Source organism: Heterodontus francisci, chromosome 29 (assembly GCF_036365525.1).
Source record: "Heterodontus francisci isolate sHetFra1 chromosome 29, sHetFra1.hap1, whole genome shotgun sequence".
Lineage (NCBI taxonomy): Eukaryota > Metazoa > Chordata > Chondrichthyes > Heterodontiformes > Heterodontidae > Heterodontus > Heterodontus francisci.
The window spans coordinates 46,405,919-46,422,957 of record NC_090399.1 but is presented as its reverse complement, the minus strand read 5'-3'; the positions used below and the strand labels follow the sequence as shown (position 1 = coordinate 46,422,957).

At 56.6% G+C, this 17,039-nt stretch overlaps 1 protein-coding gene across 1 annotated transcript in view; it reads right to left on the bottom strand.

Annotated features, from left to right (window-relative positions):
- LOC137346266 (major histocompatibility complex class I-related gene protein-like) overlaps positions 1-15,037 on the bottom strand; it is a 96,097-nt gene extending 81,060 nt beyond the window's left edge. The window contains exon 1 of the mRNA XM_068009729.1: positions 14,905-15,037. The gene's annotated coding sequence lies outside the window, so the exon portion shown is untranslated. The remainder of the gene's footprint in view (positions 1-14,904) is intronic.
- Positions 15,038-17,039: the final 2,002 nt, after the last annotated feature.

The window sequence follows — 17,039 nt, the reverse complement described above, 5'->3', positions numbered from 1 at the left end:
CGACTCACTCACACTGAGGAACAGACCCCAACTCACTGACACTGGGGAACAGACCCCGACTCACTCACACTGGGGAGCAGACCCCGACTCACTCACACTGGTGAACAGACCCCGACTCACTCACACTGGGGAACAGACCGCGACTCACACACACTGGGGAACAGACCCCGACTCACTCACACTGGGGAACATACCCCGACTCACTCACACTGGGGAACTGGATCCGACTCACTCACACTGGGGAACAGACCCCAACTCACTCACACTGGGGAACAGGCCCCGACTCACACACTGGGGAACAGACCCCGATTCACTCACACTGGGGAACAGACCCCGACTCACTCACAATGAGGAACAGACCCTGACTCTCTCACACTGGGGAACAGGATCCGACTCACTCACAGTGGGGAACAGACCCCGACTCACTGACACTGGGGAACAGACCCCGACTCACTCACACTGGGGAACAGACCCCGACTCACTCACACTGGGGAACAGACCCCAACTCACTCACACTGGGGAACTGGTCCCGACTCACTCACACTGAGGAACAGGCCCCAACTCACTCACACTGGGGAACAGACCCCGACTCACTCACACTGGGGAACAGACCCCAACTCACTCACACTGGGGAACTGGTCCCGACTCACTCACACTGAGGAACAGGCCCCGACTCACTCACACTGGGGAACAGACCCCGACTCACTCACACTGGGGAACTGGTCCCGACTCACTCACACTGAGGAACAGACCCCGACTCTCTCACACTGGGGAACAGGCCCCGACTCACTCACACTGGGGAACTGGCCCCGACTCACTCTCACTGGGGAACAGACCCCGACTCACTCTCACTGGGGAACAGACCCCAACTCACTCACACTGGGGAACAGATCCCAACTCGCCCAAACTGGGGAACAGGGTCCGACTCACTCACACTGGGGAACAGACCCCGACTCACTCACACTGGTGAACAGACCCCGACTCACTCACACTGGGGAACAGACCGCGACTCACACACACTGGGGAACAGACCCCGACTCACTCACACTGGGGAACAGACCCCGACTCACTCACACTGGGGAACTGGATCCGACTCACTCACACTGGGGAACAGACCCCAACTCACTCACACTGGGGAACAGGCCCCGACTCACACACTGGGGAACAGACCCCGATTCACTCACACTGGGGAACAGACCCCGACTCACTCACAATGAGGAACAGACCCTGACTCTCTCACACTGGGGAACAGGATCCGACTCACTCACACTGGGGAACAGACACCGACTCACTCACACTGAGGAACAGACCCCAACTCACTGACACTGGGGAACAGACCCCGACTCACTCACACTGGGGAACAGACCCCAACTCACTCACACTGGGGAACAGGCCCCGACTCACTCACACTGGGGAACTGGCCACGACTCACTCACACTGGGGAACAAATCCCGACTCACTCTCACTGCGGAACTGACCCCGACTCACTCACACTGGGGAACAGACCCCAACTCACTCACACTGGGGAACAGACCCCAACTCACTCACACTGGGGAACTGGCCACGACTCACTCACACTGGGGAACAGACCCCAACTCACTCACACTGGGGAACAGACCCCGACTCACACACACTGGGGAACAGACCCCAACTCACTCACACAGGGGAACAGACCCCGACTCACTGACACTGGGGAACAGATCCCGACTCACTCACACTGGGGAACAGACCCCAACTCACTCACACTGGGGAACTGGTCCAGACACACGCACACTGGGGAACAGGCCCCGACTCACTCACACTGGGGAACAGACCCCAACTCACTCACACTGGGGAACTGGTCCAGACACACACACACTGGGGAACAGACCCCGACTCACTCACACTGGGGAACAGACCCCAACTCACTCACACTGGGGAACTGGCCCCGACTCACTCACACTGAGGAACAGGCCCCGACTCACTCACACTGGGGAACAGACCCCAACTCACTCACACTGGGGAACTGGTCCCGACTCACTCACACTGGGGAACTGGCCCTGACTCACTCACACTGTGGAACAAATCCCGACTCACACTCATTGGGGAAGAGACCCCGACTCACTCACGCTGGGGAACAGACCCCAACTCATTCACACTGGGGAACAGATCCCAACTCGCCCAAACTGGGGAACAGGGTCCGACTCACTCACACTGGGGAACAGGCCCCGACTCACTCACACTGGGGAACAGACCCCGACTCACTCACACTGGGGAACAGATCCCAACTCGCGCAAACTGGGGAACAGGGTCCGACTCACTCACACTGGGCAACAGGCCCCGACTCACTCACACTGGGGAACAGGCCCCGACTCACTCACACTGAGGAACAGACCCCGACTCACTCACAATGAGGAACAGACCCCGACTCTTTCAAACTGGGGAACAGGGTCCGACTCACATACACTGGGGAACAGACCCCGACTCACTCACAATGAGGAACCGACCCCAACTCACTCACACTGGGGAACTGGCCCCGACTCACTCACACTGAAGAACAGACCCCGACTCACTCACAATGAGGAACAGACCCCGACTCTCTCAAACTGGGGAACAGGGTCCGACTCACATACACTGGGCAACAGACCCCGACTCACTCACAATGAGGAACCGACCCCAACTCTCTCACACTGGGGAACAGGGTCCGACTCACATACACTGTGGAACAGACTCCGACTCACTCACAATGACGAACAGACCCCGACTCTCTCACACTGGGGAACAGGGTCCGACTCACATACACTGGGGAACAGATGCCGACTCACTCACACTGGGGAACAGATCCCGACTCACTAACACTGTATAACAGACCCCGACTCACTCACAATGAGGAACAAACCCCGACACTCACACTGGGGAACAGACCCCTACTCACACACTGGGGCACGGACCCAACTCGCCCAAACTGGGGAACAGGGTCCGACTCACTAACACTGTACAACAGACCGCGACTCACACACACTTGGGAACAGACCCCGACTCACTCACACTGGGGAACAGACCCCGACTCACTCACACTGGGGAACTGGATCCGACTCACTCACACTGGGGAACAGACCCCAACTCACTCACACTGGGGAACAGGCCCCGACTCACACACTGGGGAACAGACCCCGATTCACTCACACTGGGGAACAGACCCCGACTCACTCACAATGAGGAACAGACCCTGACTCTCTCACACTGGGGAACAGGATCCGACTCACTCACACTGGGGAACAGACCCCGACTCACTCACACTGAGGAACAGACCCCAACTCACTGACACTGGGGAACAGACCCCGACTCACTCACACTGGGGAACAGACCCCAACTCACTCACACTGGGGAACAGACCCCAACTCACTCACACTGGGGAACAGACCCCAACTCACTGACACTGGGGAACTGGCCACGACTCACTCACACTGGGGAACAGACCCCAACTCACTCACACTGGGGAACAGACCCCGACTCACACACACTGGGGAACAGACCCCAACTCACTCACACAGGGGAACAGACCCCGACTCACTGACACTGGGGAACAGACCCCGACTCACTCACACTGGGGAACAGACCCCAACTCACTCACACTGGGGAACTGGTCCAGACACACGCACACTGGGGAACAGGCCCCGACTCACTCACACTGGGGAACAGGCCCCGACTCACTCACACTGGGGAACAGACCCCGACTCACTCACACTGGGGAACAGATCCCAACTCGCGCAAACTGGGGAACAGGGTCCGACTCACTCACACTGGGCAACAGGCCCCGACTCACTCACACTGGGGAACAGGCCCCGACTCACTCACACTGAGGAACAGACCCCGACTCACTCACAATGAGGAACAGACCCCGACTCTTTCAAACTGGGGAACAGGGTCCGACTCACATACACTGGGGAACAGACCCCGACTCACTCACAATGAGGAACCGACCCCAACTCACTCACACTGGGGAACTGGCCCCGACTCACTCACACTGAAGAACAGACCCCGACTCACTCACAATGAGGAACAGACCCCGACTCTCTCAAACTGGGGAACAGGGTCCGACTCACATACACTGGGGAACAGACCCCGACTCACTCACAATGAGGAACCGACCCCAACTCTCTCACACTGGGGAACAGGGTCCGACTCACATACACTGTGGAACAGACTCCGACTCACTCACAATGACGAACAGACCCCGACTCTCTCACACTGGGGAACAGGGTCCGACTCACATACACTGGGGAACAGATGCCGACTCACTCACACTGGGGAACAGATCCCGACTCACTAACACTGTATAACAGACCCCGACTCACTCACAATGAGGAACAAACCCCGACACTCACACTGGGGAACAGACCCCTACTCACACACTGGGGCACGGACCCAACTCGCCCAAACTGGGGAACAGGGTCCGACTCACTAACACTGTACAACAGACCGCGACTCACACACACTTGGGAACAGACCCCGACTCACTCACACTGGGGAACAGACCCCGACTCACTCACACTGGGGAACTGGATCCGACTCACTCACACTGGGGAACAGACCCCAACTCACTCACACTGGGGAACAGGCCCCGACTCACACACTGGGGAACAGACCCCGATTCACTCACACTGGGGAACAGACCCCGACTCACTCACAATGAGGAACAGACCCTGACTCTCTCACACTGGGGAACAGGATCCGACTCACTCACACTGGGGAACAGACCCCGACTCACTCACACTGAGGAACAGACCCCAACTCACTGACACTGGGGAACAGACCCCGACTCACTCACACTGGGGAACAGACCCCAACTCACTCACACTGGGGAACAGACCCCAACTCACTCACACTGGGGAACAGACCCCAACTCACTGACACTGGGGAACTGGCCACGACTCACTCACACTGGGGAACAGACCCCAACTCACTCACACTGGGGAACAGACCCCGACTCACACACACTGGGGAACAGACCCCAACTCACTCACACAGGGGAACAGACCCCGACTCACTGACACTGGGGAACAGACCCCGACTCACTCACACTGGGGAACAGACCCCAACTCACTCACACTGGGGAACTGGTCCAGACACACGCACACTGGGGAACAGGCCCCGACTCACTCACACTGGGGAACAGACCCCAACTCACTCACACTGGGGAACTGGTCCAGACACACGCACACTGGGGAACAGACCCCGACTCACTCACACTGGGGAACAGACCCCGACTCACTCACACTGGGGAACTGGCCCCGACTCACTCACACTGAGGAACAGGCCCCGACTCACTCACACTGGGGAACAGACCCCAACTCACTCACACTGGGGAACTGGTCCCGACTCACTCACACTGAGGAACAGGCCCCGACTCACTCACACTGGGGAACAGGCCCCGACTCACTCACACTGGGGAACTGGCCCCGACTCACTCACACTGGGGAACAGACCCCAACTCACTCACACTGGGGAACAAATCCCGACTCACACTCATTGGGGAACAGACCCCGACTCACGCACACTGGGGAACAGACCCCAACTCATACACACTGGGGAACAGATCCCAACTCGCCCAAACTGGGGAACAGGGTCCGACTCACTCACACTGGGGAACAGGCCCCGACTCACTCACACTGGGGAACAGACCCCGACTCACTCACACTGGGGAACAGATCCCAACTCGCGCAAACTGGGGAACAGGGTCCGACTCACTCACACTGGGCAACAGGCCCCGACTCACTCACACTGGGGAACAGGCCCCGACTCACTCACACTGAGGAACAGACCCCGACTCACTCACAATGAGGAACAGACCCCGACTCTCTCAAACTGGGGAACAGGGTCCGACTCACATACACTGGGCAACAGACCCCGACTCACTCACAATGAGGAACAGACCCCGACTCACTCACACTGGGGAACTGGCCCCGACTCACTCACACTGAAGAACAGACCCCGACTCACTCACAATGAGGAACAGACCCCGACTCTCTCACACTGGGGAACAGGGTCCGACTCACATACACTGGGGAACAGACCCCGTCTCTCTCACTCTGGGGAACAGACCCCGACTCACTCACACTGGGGAACAGGGTCTGACTCACATACACTGGGGAACAGACTCCGACTCACTCACAATGACGAACAGACCCCGACTCTCTCACACTGGGGAACAGGGTCCGACTCACATACACTGGGGAACAGATCCCGACTCACTCACACTGTATAACAGACCCCGACTCACTCACAATGAGGAACAAACCCCGACACTCACACTGGGGAACAGACCCCTACTCACACACTGGGGCACGGACCCAACTCGCCCAAACTGGGGAACAGGGTCCGACTCACTAACACTGTATAACAGACCGCGACTCACACACACTGGGGAACAGACCCCGACTCACTCACACTGGGGAACAGACCCCGACTCACTCACACTGGGGAACTGGATCCGACTCACTCACACTGGGGAACAGACACCAACTCACTCACACTGGGGGACAGGCCCCGACTCACACACTGGGGAACAGACCCCGATTCACTCACACTGGGGAACAGACCCCGACTCACTCACAATGAGGAACAGACCCTGACTCTCTCACACTGGGGAACAGGATCCGACTCACTCACACTGGGGAACAGACCCCGACTCACTCACACTGAGGAACAGACCCCAACTCACTGACACTGGGGAACAGACCCCGACTCACTCACACTGGGGAACAGACCCCAACTCACTCACACTGGGGAACAGGCCCCAACTCACTCACACTGGGGAACAGACCCCAACTCACTGACACTGGGGAACTGGCCACGACTCACTCACACTGGGGAACAGACCCCAACTCACTCACACTGGGGAACAGACCCCGACTCACACACACTGGGGAACAGACCCCAACTCACTCACACAGGGGAACAGACCCCGACTCACTGACACTGGGGAACAGACCCCGACTCACTCACACTGGGGAACAGACCCCAACTCACTCACACTGGGGAACTGGTCCAGACACACGCACACTGGGGAATAGGCCCCGACTCACTCACACTGGGGAACAGACCCCAACTCACTCACACTGGGGAACTGGTCCAGACACACGCACACTGGGGAACAGACCCCGACTCACTCACACTGGGGAACAGACCCCAACTCACTCACACTGGGGAACTGGCCCCGACTCACTCACACTGAGGAACAGGCCCCGACTCACTCACACTGGGGAACAGGCCCCGACTCACTCACACTGGGGAACTGGCCCCGACTCACTCACACTGGGGGAACAAATCCCGACTCACACTCATTGGGGAACAGACCCCGACTCACTCACACTGGGGAACAGACCCCAACTAACTCACACTGGGGAACAGATCCCAACTCGCCCAAACTGGGGAACAGGGTCCGACTCACTCACACTGGGGAACAGGCCCCGACTCACTCACACTGGGGAACAGACCCCGACTCACTCACACTGGGGAACAGATCCCAACTCGCGCAAACTGGGGAACAGGTTCCGACTCACTCACACTGGGCAACAGGCCCCGACTCACTCACACTGGGGAACAGGCCCCGACTCACTCACACTGAGGAACAGACCCCGACTCACTCACACTGGGGAACAGGGTCCGACTCACATACACTGGGGAACAGACCCCGACTCACTCACAATGAGGAACAGACCCCGACTCACTCACACTGGGGAACTGGCCCCGACTCACTCACACTGAAGAACAGACCCCGACTCACTCACAATGAGGAACAGACCCCGACTCTCTCAAACTGGGGAACAGGGTCCGACTCACATACACTGGGGAACAGACCCCGACTCACTCACAATGAGGAACAGACCCCGACTCTCTCAAACTGGGGAACAGGGTCCGACTCACATACACTGGGGAACAGACCCCGACTCACTCACAATGAGGAACAGACCCCAACTCTCTCACACTGGGGAACAGGGTCCGACTCACATCCACTGGGGAACAGACCCCGTCTCTCTCACACTGGGGAACAGACCCCGACTCTCTCAAACTGGGGAACAGGGTCTGACTCACATACATTGGGGAACAGACTCCGACTCACTCACAATGACGAACAGACCCCGACTCTCTCACACTGGGGAACAGGGTCCGACTCACATACACTGGGGAACAGATGCCGACTCACTCACACTGGGGAACAGATCCCGACTCACTCACACTGTATAACAGACCCCGACTCACTCACAATGAGGAACAAACCCCGACACTCACACTGGGGAACAGACCCCTACTCACACACTGGGGCACGGACCCAACTCGCCCAAACTGGGGAACAGGGTCCGACTCACTAACACTGTATAACAGACCCTGACTCACACACACTGGGGAACAGACCCCGACTCACACACTGAGGAACAGGATCCGACTCACACACACTGGGGAACAGGGTCCGACTCACTAACACTGTGTACCAGACCCCGACTCACTCACATTAAGGAACAGACCCCTACTCACTCACACTGGGGCACGGACCCAACTCGCCCAAACTGGGGAACAGGGTCCGACTGACTAACACTGTATAACAGACCCCGACTCACACACACTGGGGAACAGACCCCGACTCACACACACTGGGGAACAGACCCCGACTCACACACTGAGGAACAGGATCCGACTCTCACACACTGGGGAACAGGGTCCGACTCACTAACACTGGGGAACAGGCCCCGACTCACTCACACTGGGGAACAGACCCCGACTCACTCACACTGGGGAACAGATCCCAACTCGCCTAAACTGGGGAACAGGCTCCGACTCACTCACACTGGGGTACAGGGTCCGACTCACATACACTGGGGAACAGACCCCGTCTCTCTCACACTGGGGAACAGACCCCGACTCACACACTGTGGAACAGGGTCTGACTCACATACACTCGGGAACAGACCCCGACTCACTCACAATGAGGAACAGACCCCGACTCTCTCACACTGGGGAACAGGGTCCGACTCACATACACTGGGGAACAGACCCCAACTCACTCACAATGAGGAACAGACCCCGACTCTCTCACACTGGGGAACAGGGTCCGACTCACATACACTGGGGAACAGATGCCGACTCACTCACACTGGGGAACAGATCCCGACTCACTCACAATGAGGAACAAACCCCGACACTCACACTGGGGAACAGACCCCTACTCACACACTGGGGCACGGACCCAACTCGCCCAAACTGGGGAACAGGGTCCGACTCACTAACACTGTATAACAGACCCCGACTCTCACACACTGGGGAACAGACCCCGACTCACACACTGAGGAACAGGATCCGACTCACACACACTGGGGAACAGACCCCGACTCACTCACATTGGGGATCAGGCCCCGACTCACTCACACTGAGGAACAGACCCCGACTCTCTCAAACTGGGGAACAGGGTCCGACTCACATACACTGGGGAACAGACCCCGACTCACTCACAATGAGGAACAGACCCCGTCTCTCTCACACTGGGGAACAGGATCCGACTCACTCACACTGAGGAACAGGCCCCGACTCACTCACACTGAGGAACAGACCCCGACTCTCTCAAACTGGGGAACTGGCCCCGACTCACTCACACTGGGGAACAGACCCCGACTCACTCACACTGAGGAACAGACCCCGACTCTCTCAAACTGGGGAACAGGGTCCGACTCACATACACTGGGGAACAGACCCCGACTCACTCACAATGAGGAACAGACCCCGACTCTCTCAAACTGGGGAACAGGGTCCGACTCACATACACTGGGGAACAGACCCCGACTCACACAATGAGGAACAGACCCCGACTCTCTCACACTGGGGAACAGGATCCGACTCACATACACTGGGGAACAGATGCCGACTCACTCACACTGGGGAACAGACCCCAACTCACTCACACTGGGGAACTGGTCCAGACACACGCACACTGGGGAATAGGCCCCGACTCACTCACACTGGGGAACAGACCCCAACTCACTCACACTGGGGAACTGGTCCAGACACACGCACACTGGGGAACAGACCCCGACTCACTCACACTGGGGAACAGACCCCAACTCACTCACACTGGGGAACTGGCCCCGACTCACTCACACTGAGGAACAGGCCCCGACTCACTCACACTGGGGAACAGGCCCCGACTCACTCACACTGGGGAACTGGCCCCGACTCACTCACACTGGGGGAACAAATCCCGACTCACACTCATTGGGGAACAGACCCCGACTCACTCACACTGGGGAACAGACCCCAACTAACTCACACTGGGGAACAGATCCCAACTCGCCCAAACTGGGGAACAGGGTCCGACTCACTCACACTGGGGAACAGGCCCCGACTCACTCACACTGGGGAACAGACCCCGACTCACTCACACTGGGGAACAGATCCCAACTCGCGCAAACTGGGGAACAGGTTCCGACTCACTCACACTGGGCAACAGGCCCCGACTCACTCACACTGGGGAACAGGCCCCGACTCACTCACACTGAGGAACAGACCCCGACTCACTCACACTGGGGAACAGGGTCCGACTCACATACACTGGGGAACAGACCCCGACTCACTCACAATGAGGAACAGACCCCGACTCACTCACACTGGGGAACTGGCCCCGACTCACTCACACTGAAGAACAGACCCCGACTCACTCACAATGAGGAACAGACCCCGACTCTCTCAAACTGGGGAACAGGGTCCGACTCACATACACTGGGGAACAGACCCCGACTCACTCACAATGAGGAACAGACCCCGACTCTCTCAAACTGGGGAACAGGGTCCGACTCACATACACTGGGGAACAGACCCCGACTCACTCACAATGAGGAACAGACCCCAACTCTCTCACACTGGGGAACAGGGTCCGACTCACATCCACTGGGGAACAGACCCCGTCTCTCTCACACTGGGGAACAGACCCCGACTCTCTCAAACTGGGGAACAGGGTCTGACTCACATACATTGGGGAACAGACTCCGACTCACTCACAATGACGAACAGACCCCGACTCTCTCACACTGGGGAACAGGGTCCGACTCACATACACTGGGGAACAGATGCCGACTCACTCACACTGGGGAACAGATCCCGACTCACTCACACTGTATAACAGACCCCGACTCACTCACAATGAGGAACAAACCCCGACACTCACACTGGGGAACAGACCCCTACTCACACACTGGGGCACGGACCCAACTCGCCCAAACTGGGGAACAGGGTCCGACTCACTAACACTGTATAACAGACCCTGACTCACACACACTGGGGAACAGACCCCGACTCACACACTGAGGAACAGGATCCGACTCACACACACTGGGGAACAGGGTCCGACTCACTAACACTGTGTACCAGACCCCGACTCACTCACATTAAGGAACAGACCCCTACTCACTCACACTGGGGCACGGACCCAACTCGCCCAAACTGGGGAACAGGGTCCGACTGACTAACACTGTATAACAGACCCCGACTCACACACACTGGGGAACAGACCCCGACTCACACACACTGGGGAACAGACCCCGACTCACACACTGAGGAACAGGATCCGACTCTCACACACTGGGGAACAGGGTCCGACTCACTAACACTGGGGAACAGGCCCCGACTCACTCACACTGGGGAACAGACCCCGACTCACTCACACTGGGGAACAGATCCCAACTCGCCTAAACTGGGGAACAGGCTCCGACTCACTCACACTGGGGTACAGGGTCCGACTCACATACACTGGGGAACAGACCCCGTCTCTCTCACACTGGGGAACAGACCCCGACTCACACACTGTGGAACAGGGTCTGACTCACATACACTCGGGAACAGACCCCGACTCACTCACAATGAGGAACAGACCCCGACTCTCTCACACTGGGGAACAGGGTCCGACTCACATACACTGGGGAACAGACCCCAACTCACTCACAATGAGGAACAGACCCCGACTCTCTCACACTGGGGAACAGGGTCCGACTCACATACACTGGGGAACAGATGCCGACTCACTCACACTGGGGAACAGATCCCGACTCACTCACAATGAGGAACAAACCCCGACACTCACACTGGGGAACAGACCCCTACTCACACACTGGGGCACGGACCCAACTCGCCCAAACTGGGGAACAGGGTCCGACTCACTAACACTGTATAACAGACCCCGACTCTCACACACTGGGGAACAGACCCCGACTCACACACTGAGGAACAGGATCCGACTCACACACACTGGGGAACAGGGTCCGACTCACTAACACTGTGTACCAGACCCCGACTCACTCACATTGAGGAACAGACCCCTACTCACTCACACTGGGGAACAGGATCCGACTCACTCACACTGAGGAACAGGCCCCGACTCACTCACACTGAGGAACAGACCCCGACTCTCTCACATTGGGGATCAGGCCCCGACTCACTCACACTGAGGAACAGACCCCGACTCACTCACATTGGGGATCAGGCCCCGACTCACTCACACTGAGGAACAGACCCCGACTCTCTCAAACTGGGGAACAGGGTCCGACTCACATACACTGGGGAACAGACCCCGACTCACTCACAATGAGGAACAGACCCCGTCTCTCTCACACTGGGGAACAGGATCCGACTCACTCACACTGAGGAACAGGCCCCGACTCACTCACACTGAGGAACAGACCCCGACTCTCTCAAACTGGGGAACTGGCCCCGACTCACTCACACTGGGGAACAGACCCCGACTCACTCACACTGAGGAACAGACCCCGACTCTCTCAAACTGGGGAACAGGGTCCGACTCACATACACTGGGGAACAGACCCCGACTCACTCACAATGAGGAACAGACCCCGACTCTCTCAAACTGGGGAACAGGGTCCGACTCACATACACTGGGGAACAGACCCCGACTCACACAATGAGGAACAGACCCCGACTCTCTCACACTGGGGAACAGGATCCGACTCACATACACTGGGGAACAGATGCCGACTCACTCACACTGTATAACAGACCCCGACTCACTCACAATGAGGAACAAACCCCGACACTCACACTGGGGCACGGACCCAACTCGCCCAAACTGGGGAACAGGGTCCGACTCACTAACACTGTATAACAGACCCCGACTCACACACACTGGGGAACAGACCCCGACTCACACACTGAGCAACAGGATCCGACTCACACACACTGGGGAACAGGGTCCGACTCACTTACACTGTGTAACAGACCCCGACTCACTCACATTGAGGAACAGACCCCTACTCACTCACACTGGGGCACGGACCCAACTCGCCCAAACTGGGGAACAGGGTCCGACTCACTAACACTGTATAACAGACCCCGACTCACATACACTGGGGAACAGACCCCGACTCACTCACAATGAGGAACAGACCCCGACTCTCTCACACTGGGGAACAGGGTCCGACTCACATACACTGGGGAACAGATGCCGACTCACTCACACTGGGGAACAGATCCCGACTCGCTCACACTGGGGAACAGACCCCGACTCACTCACAATGAGGAACAAACCCCGACACTCACACTGGGGAACAGACCCCTACTCACACACTGGGACACGGACCCAACTCGCCCAAACTGGGGAACAGGGTCCGACTCACTAACACTGTATAACAGACCCCGACTCTCACACACTGGGGAACAGACCCCGACTCACACACTGAGGAACAGGATCCGACTCACACACACTGGGGAACAGGCCCCGACTCACTCACACTGGGGAACAGACCCCGACTCACTCACATTGGGGATCAGGCCCCGACTCACTCACACTGAGGAACAGACCCCGACTCTCTCAAACTGGGGAACAGGGTCCGACTCACATACACTGGGGAACAGACCCCGACTCACTCACAATGAGGAACAGACCCCGACTCTCTCACACTGGGGAACAGGGTCCGACTCACATACACTGGGGAACAGACCCCGTCTCTCTCACACTGGGGAACAGGATCCGACTCACTCACACTGAGGAACAGGCCCCGACTCACACACTGAGGAACAGACCCCGACTCTCTCAAACTGGGGAACTGGCCCCGACTCACTCACACTGGGGAACAGACCCCGACTCACTCACACTGAGGAACAGACCCCGACTCTCTCAAACTGGGGAACAGGGTCCGACTCACATACACTGGGGAACAGACCCCGACTCACTCACAATAAGGAACAGACCCCGACTCTCTCAAACTGGGGAACAGGATCCGACTCACACACACTGGGGAACAGGCCCCGACTCACTCACACTGGGGAACAGACCCCGACTCACTCACATTGGGGATCAGGCCCCGACTCACTCACACTGAGGAACAGACCCCGACTCTCTCAAACTGGGGAACAGGATCCGACTCACACACACTGGGGAACAGACCCCGACTCACACACTGAGGAACAGGATCCGACTCACACACACTGGGGAACAGGGTCCGACTCACTAACACTGGGGAACAGACCCCGACTCACACACTGGGGAACAGGATCCGACTCACACACACTGGGGAACAGGGTCCGACTCACTAACACTGTGTAACAGACCCCGACTCACTCACACTGGGGAACAGATCCCAACTCGCCCAAGCTGGGGAACAGGGTCCGACTCACTAACACTGTATAACAGACCCCGACTCACACACACTGGGGAACAGCCCCCGACTCACACACTGAGGAACAGGATCCGACTCACACACACTGGGGAGCAGGGTCCGACTCACTAACACTGTGTAACAGACCCCGACTCACACACACTGGGGAACAGACCCCGACTCACACACTGAGGAACAGGATCCGACTCACACACACTGGGGAGCAGGGTCCGACTCACTAACACTGTGTAACAGACCCCGACTCACTCACATTGGGGTGCAGACACAGTCTCCGTCTTACTGGCGAACAAGCACTGCAAACTGACGAACATTTGTGAATTGATCCTGTTTGACACAATTGCAGGCTAACGTTTTGTCGAAATGTCACGATTTTGCAGTGTGCTGTTGCTGATAAGTCAGAGGTGAGATTGGCAGCTGAGAGGGGAAAGAGTCTTTGAGGAAGTGACAAAGTTGATTGATGAGGGAAGGGCTGTCGATGTCATATACATGGACTTCAGTAAGGCGTTTGATAAGGTTCCCCATGGCAGGCTGATGGAGAAAGTGAAGGCGCTTGGGGTTCCAAGGTGTACTAGCTCGATGGATAAAGAACTGGCTGGGCAACAGGAGACAGAGAGTAGCAGTAGAAGGGAGTTTCTCAAAATGGAGACGTGTGACCAGTGGTGTTCCACAGGGATCCGTGCTGGGACCACTGTTGTTTGTGATATACATTAATGATTTGGAGGAAAGTATAGGTGGACTGATTAGCAAGTTTGCAGACGACACTAAGATTGGTGGAGTAGCAGATAGTGAAGGGGACTGTCAGAGAATACAGCAGAATATAGATAGATTGGAGAGTTGGGCAGAGAAATGGCAGATGGAGTTCAATCAGGGCAAATGCGAGGTGATGCATTTTGGAAGATCCAATTCAAGAGTGAACTATACAGTAAATGGAAAAGTCCTGGGGAAAATTGATGTCCAGAGAGATTGTGCTGTTCAGGTCCACTGTTCCCTGCAGGTGGCAACGCTGGTAAATAGAGTGGTCAAGAAGGCATACGGCATGCTTACCTTCATCAGACGGGGTATTGAGTACAAGAGTTGGCAGGTCATGTTACAGTTGTATAGGACTTTGGTTCGGCCACATTTGGAATACTGCGTACAGTTCTGGTCGCCACATTATCAAAAGGATGTGGATGCTTTGGAGAGGGTACAGAGGAGGTTCACCAGGATGTTGCCTGGTATGGAGGGCGCTAGATATGAAGAGAGGTTGAGTAGATTAGGATTATTTTCATTAGAAAGACGGAGGTTGAGGGGGGACCTGATTGAGGTGTACAAAATCATGAGAGGTATAGACAGGGTGGATAGCAAGAGGCTTTTTCCCAGAGTGGGGGATTCAATTACTAGAGGACACGAGTTCAAAGTGAAAGGGGAAAAGTTTAGGGGGGATATGCGTGGAAAGTTCTTTACGCAGAGGGTGGTGGGTGCCTGGAACGCGTTGCCAGCGGAGGTGGTAGATGCGGGCACGATGGCGTCTTTTAAGATGTATCTAGACAGATACATAAATGGGCAGGAAGAAAAGAGATACAGAACCTTAGAAAATAGGCAACATGTTTAGAGAGAGGATCTGGATCGGCGCAGGCTTGGAGGGCCGAAGGGCCTGTTCCTGTGCTGTAATTATCTTTGTTCTTTGTCTTTGTTCTTTGAGTCAATGTCCATGCGCAAGACCTGAATCTCTGAACCCTGGGGAAGAGAGAGACAGCGGCGTGAGAGCCCTCGGCGGCTCCTCTTGCGATTCAGGGTTTGGGGTGGCGGAAATTGGGTGTCCAGGTCAGTGTCCGGGACTCAGCCAGAAGCAGCAGGTTGTCGAGACCCTGGACTCTGTCACTGTTTTTGTGCTCGGTTTGCTGGGCCTTGCAGAAAGTGTAAGGAGGCCCAGTTGACTTCATTGCCCAATAAAGTATAGTGAGGAAAGGTCGGCAGCGTTTCTGCTGCTGAGTTTCTGTCCAGTGATCTCTACCAGGGAGTGCAAGCAGGTATGGTTTTGCGTGTGAGTGGGCGAAAACAAGCCTGTGCTCATCTCTGATGCCCTCCATGGTTGAATAACTGACTGAAGGGCTACTTGGATGAGATACAAGTTGAGCGGTTCCACTCGCCTGAGGCAGTGCCGATAATCGAGGGGGCACAGCTGGAGAAACGGAATTGGAGAAATGCTTGAAGGGAAAAAATTGACAAGACTATTGGGACAGGGCAGGGGAGTGAAACTAATTGGATAGCTCTGCCAAAGAGCCAGGACAGATGCAATGGGCTGAGTGGTCTCCTTGTGAACTGGATCATTCTGCTGTGTTGGGAGAGCAGATCCTTCTTGAACACGTACTGGGAGAACAGGATACATTTCATTTACAGATTTTT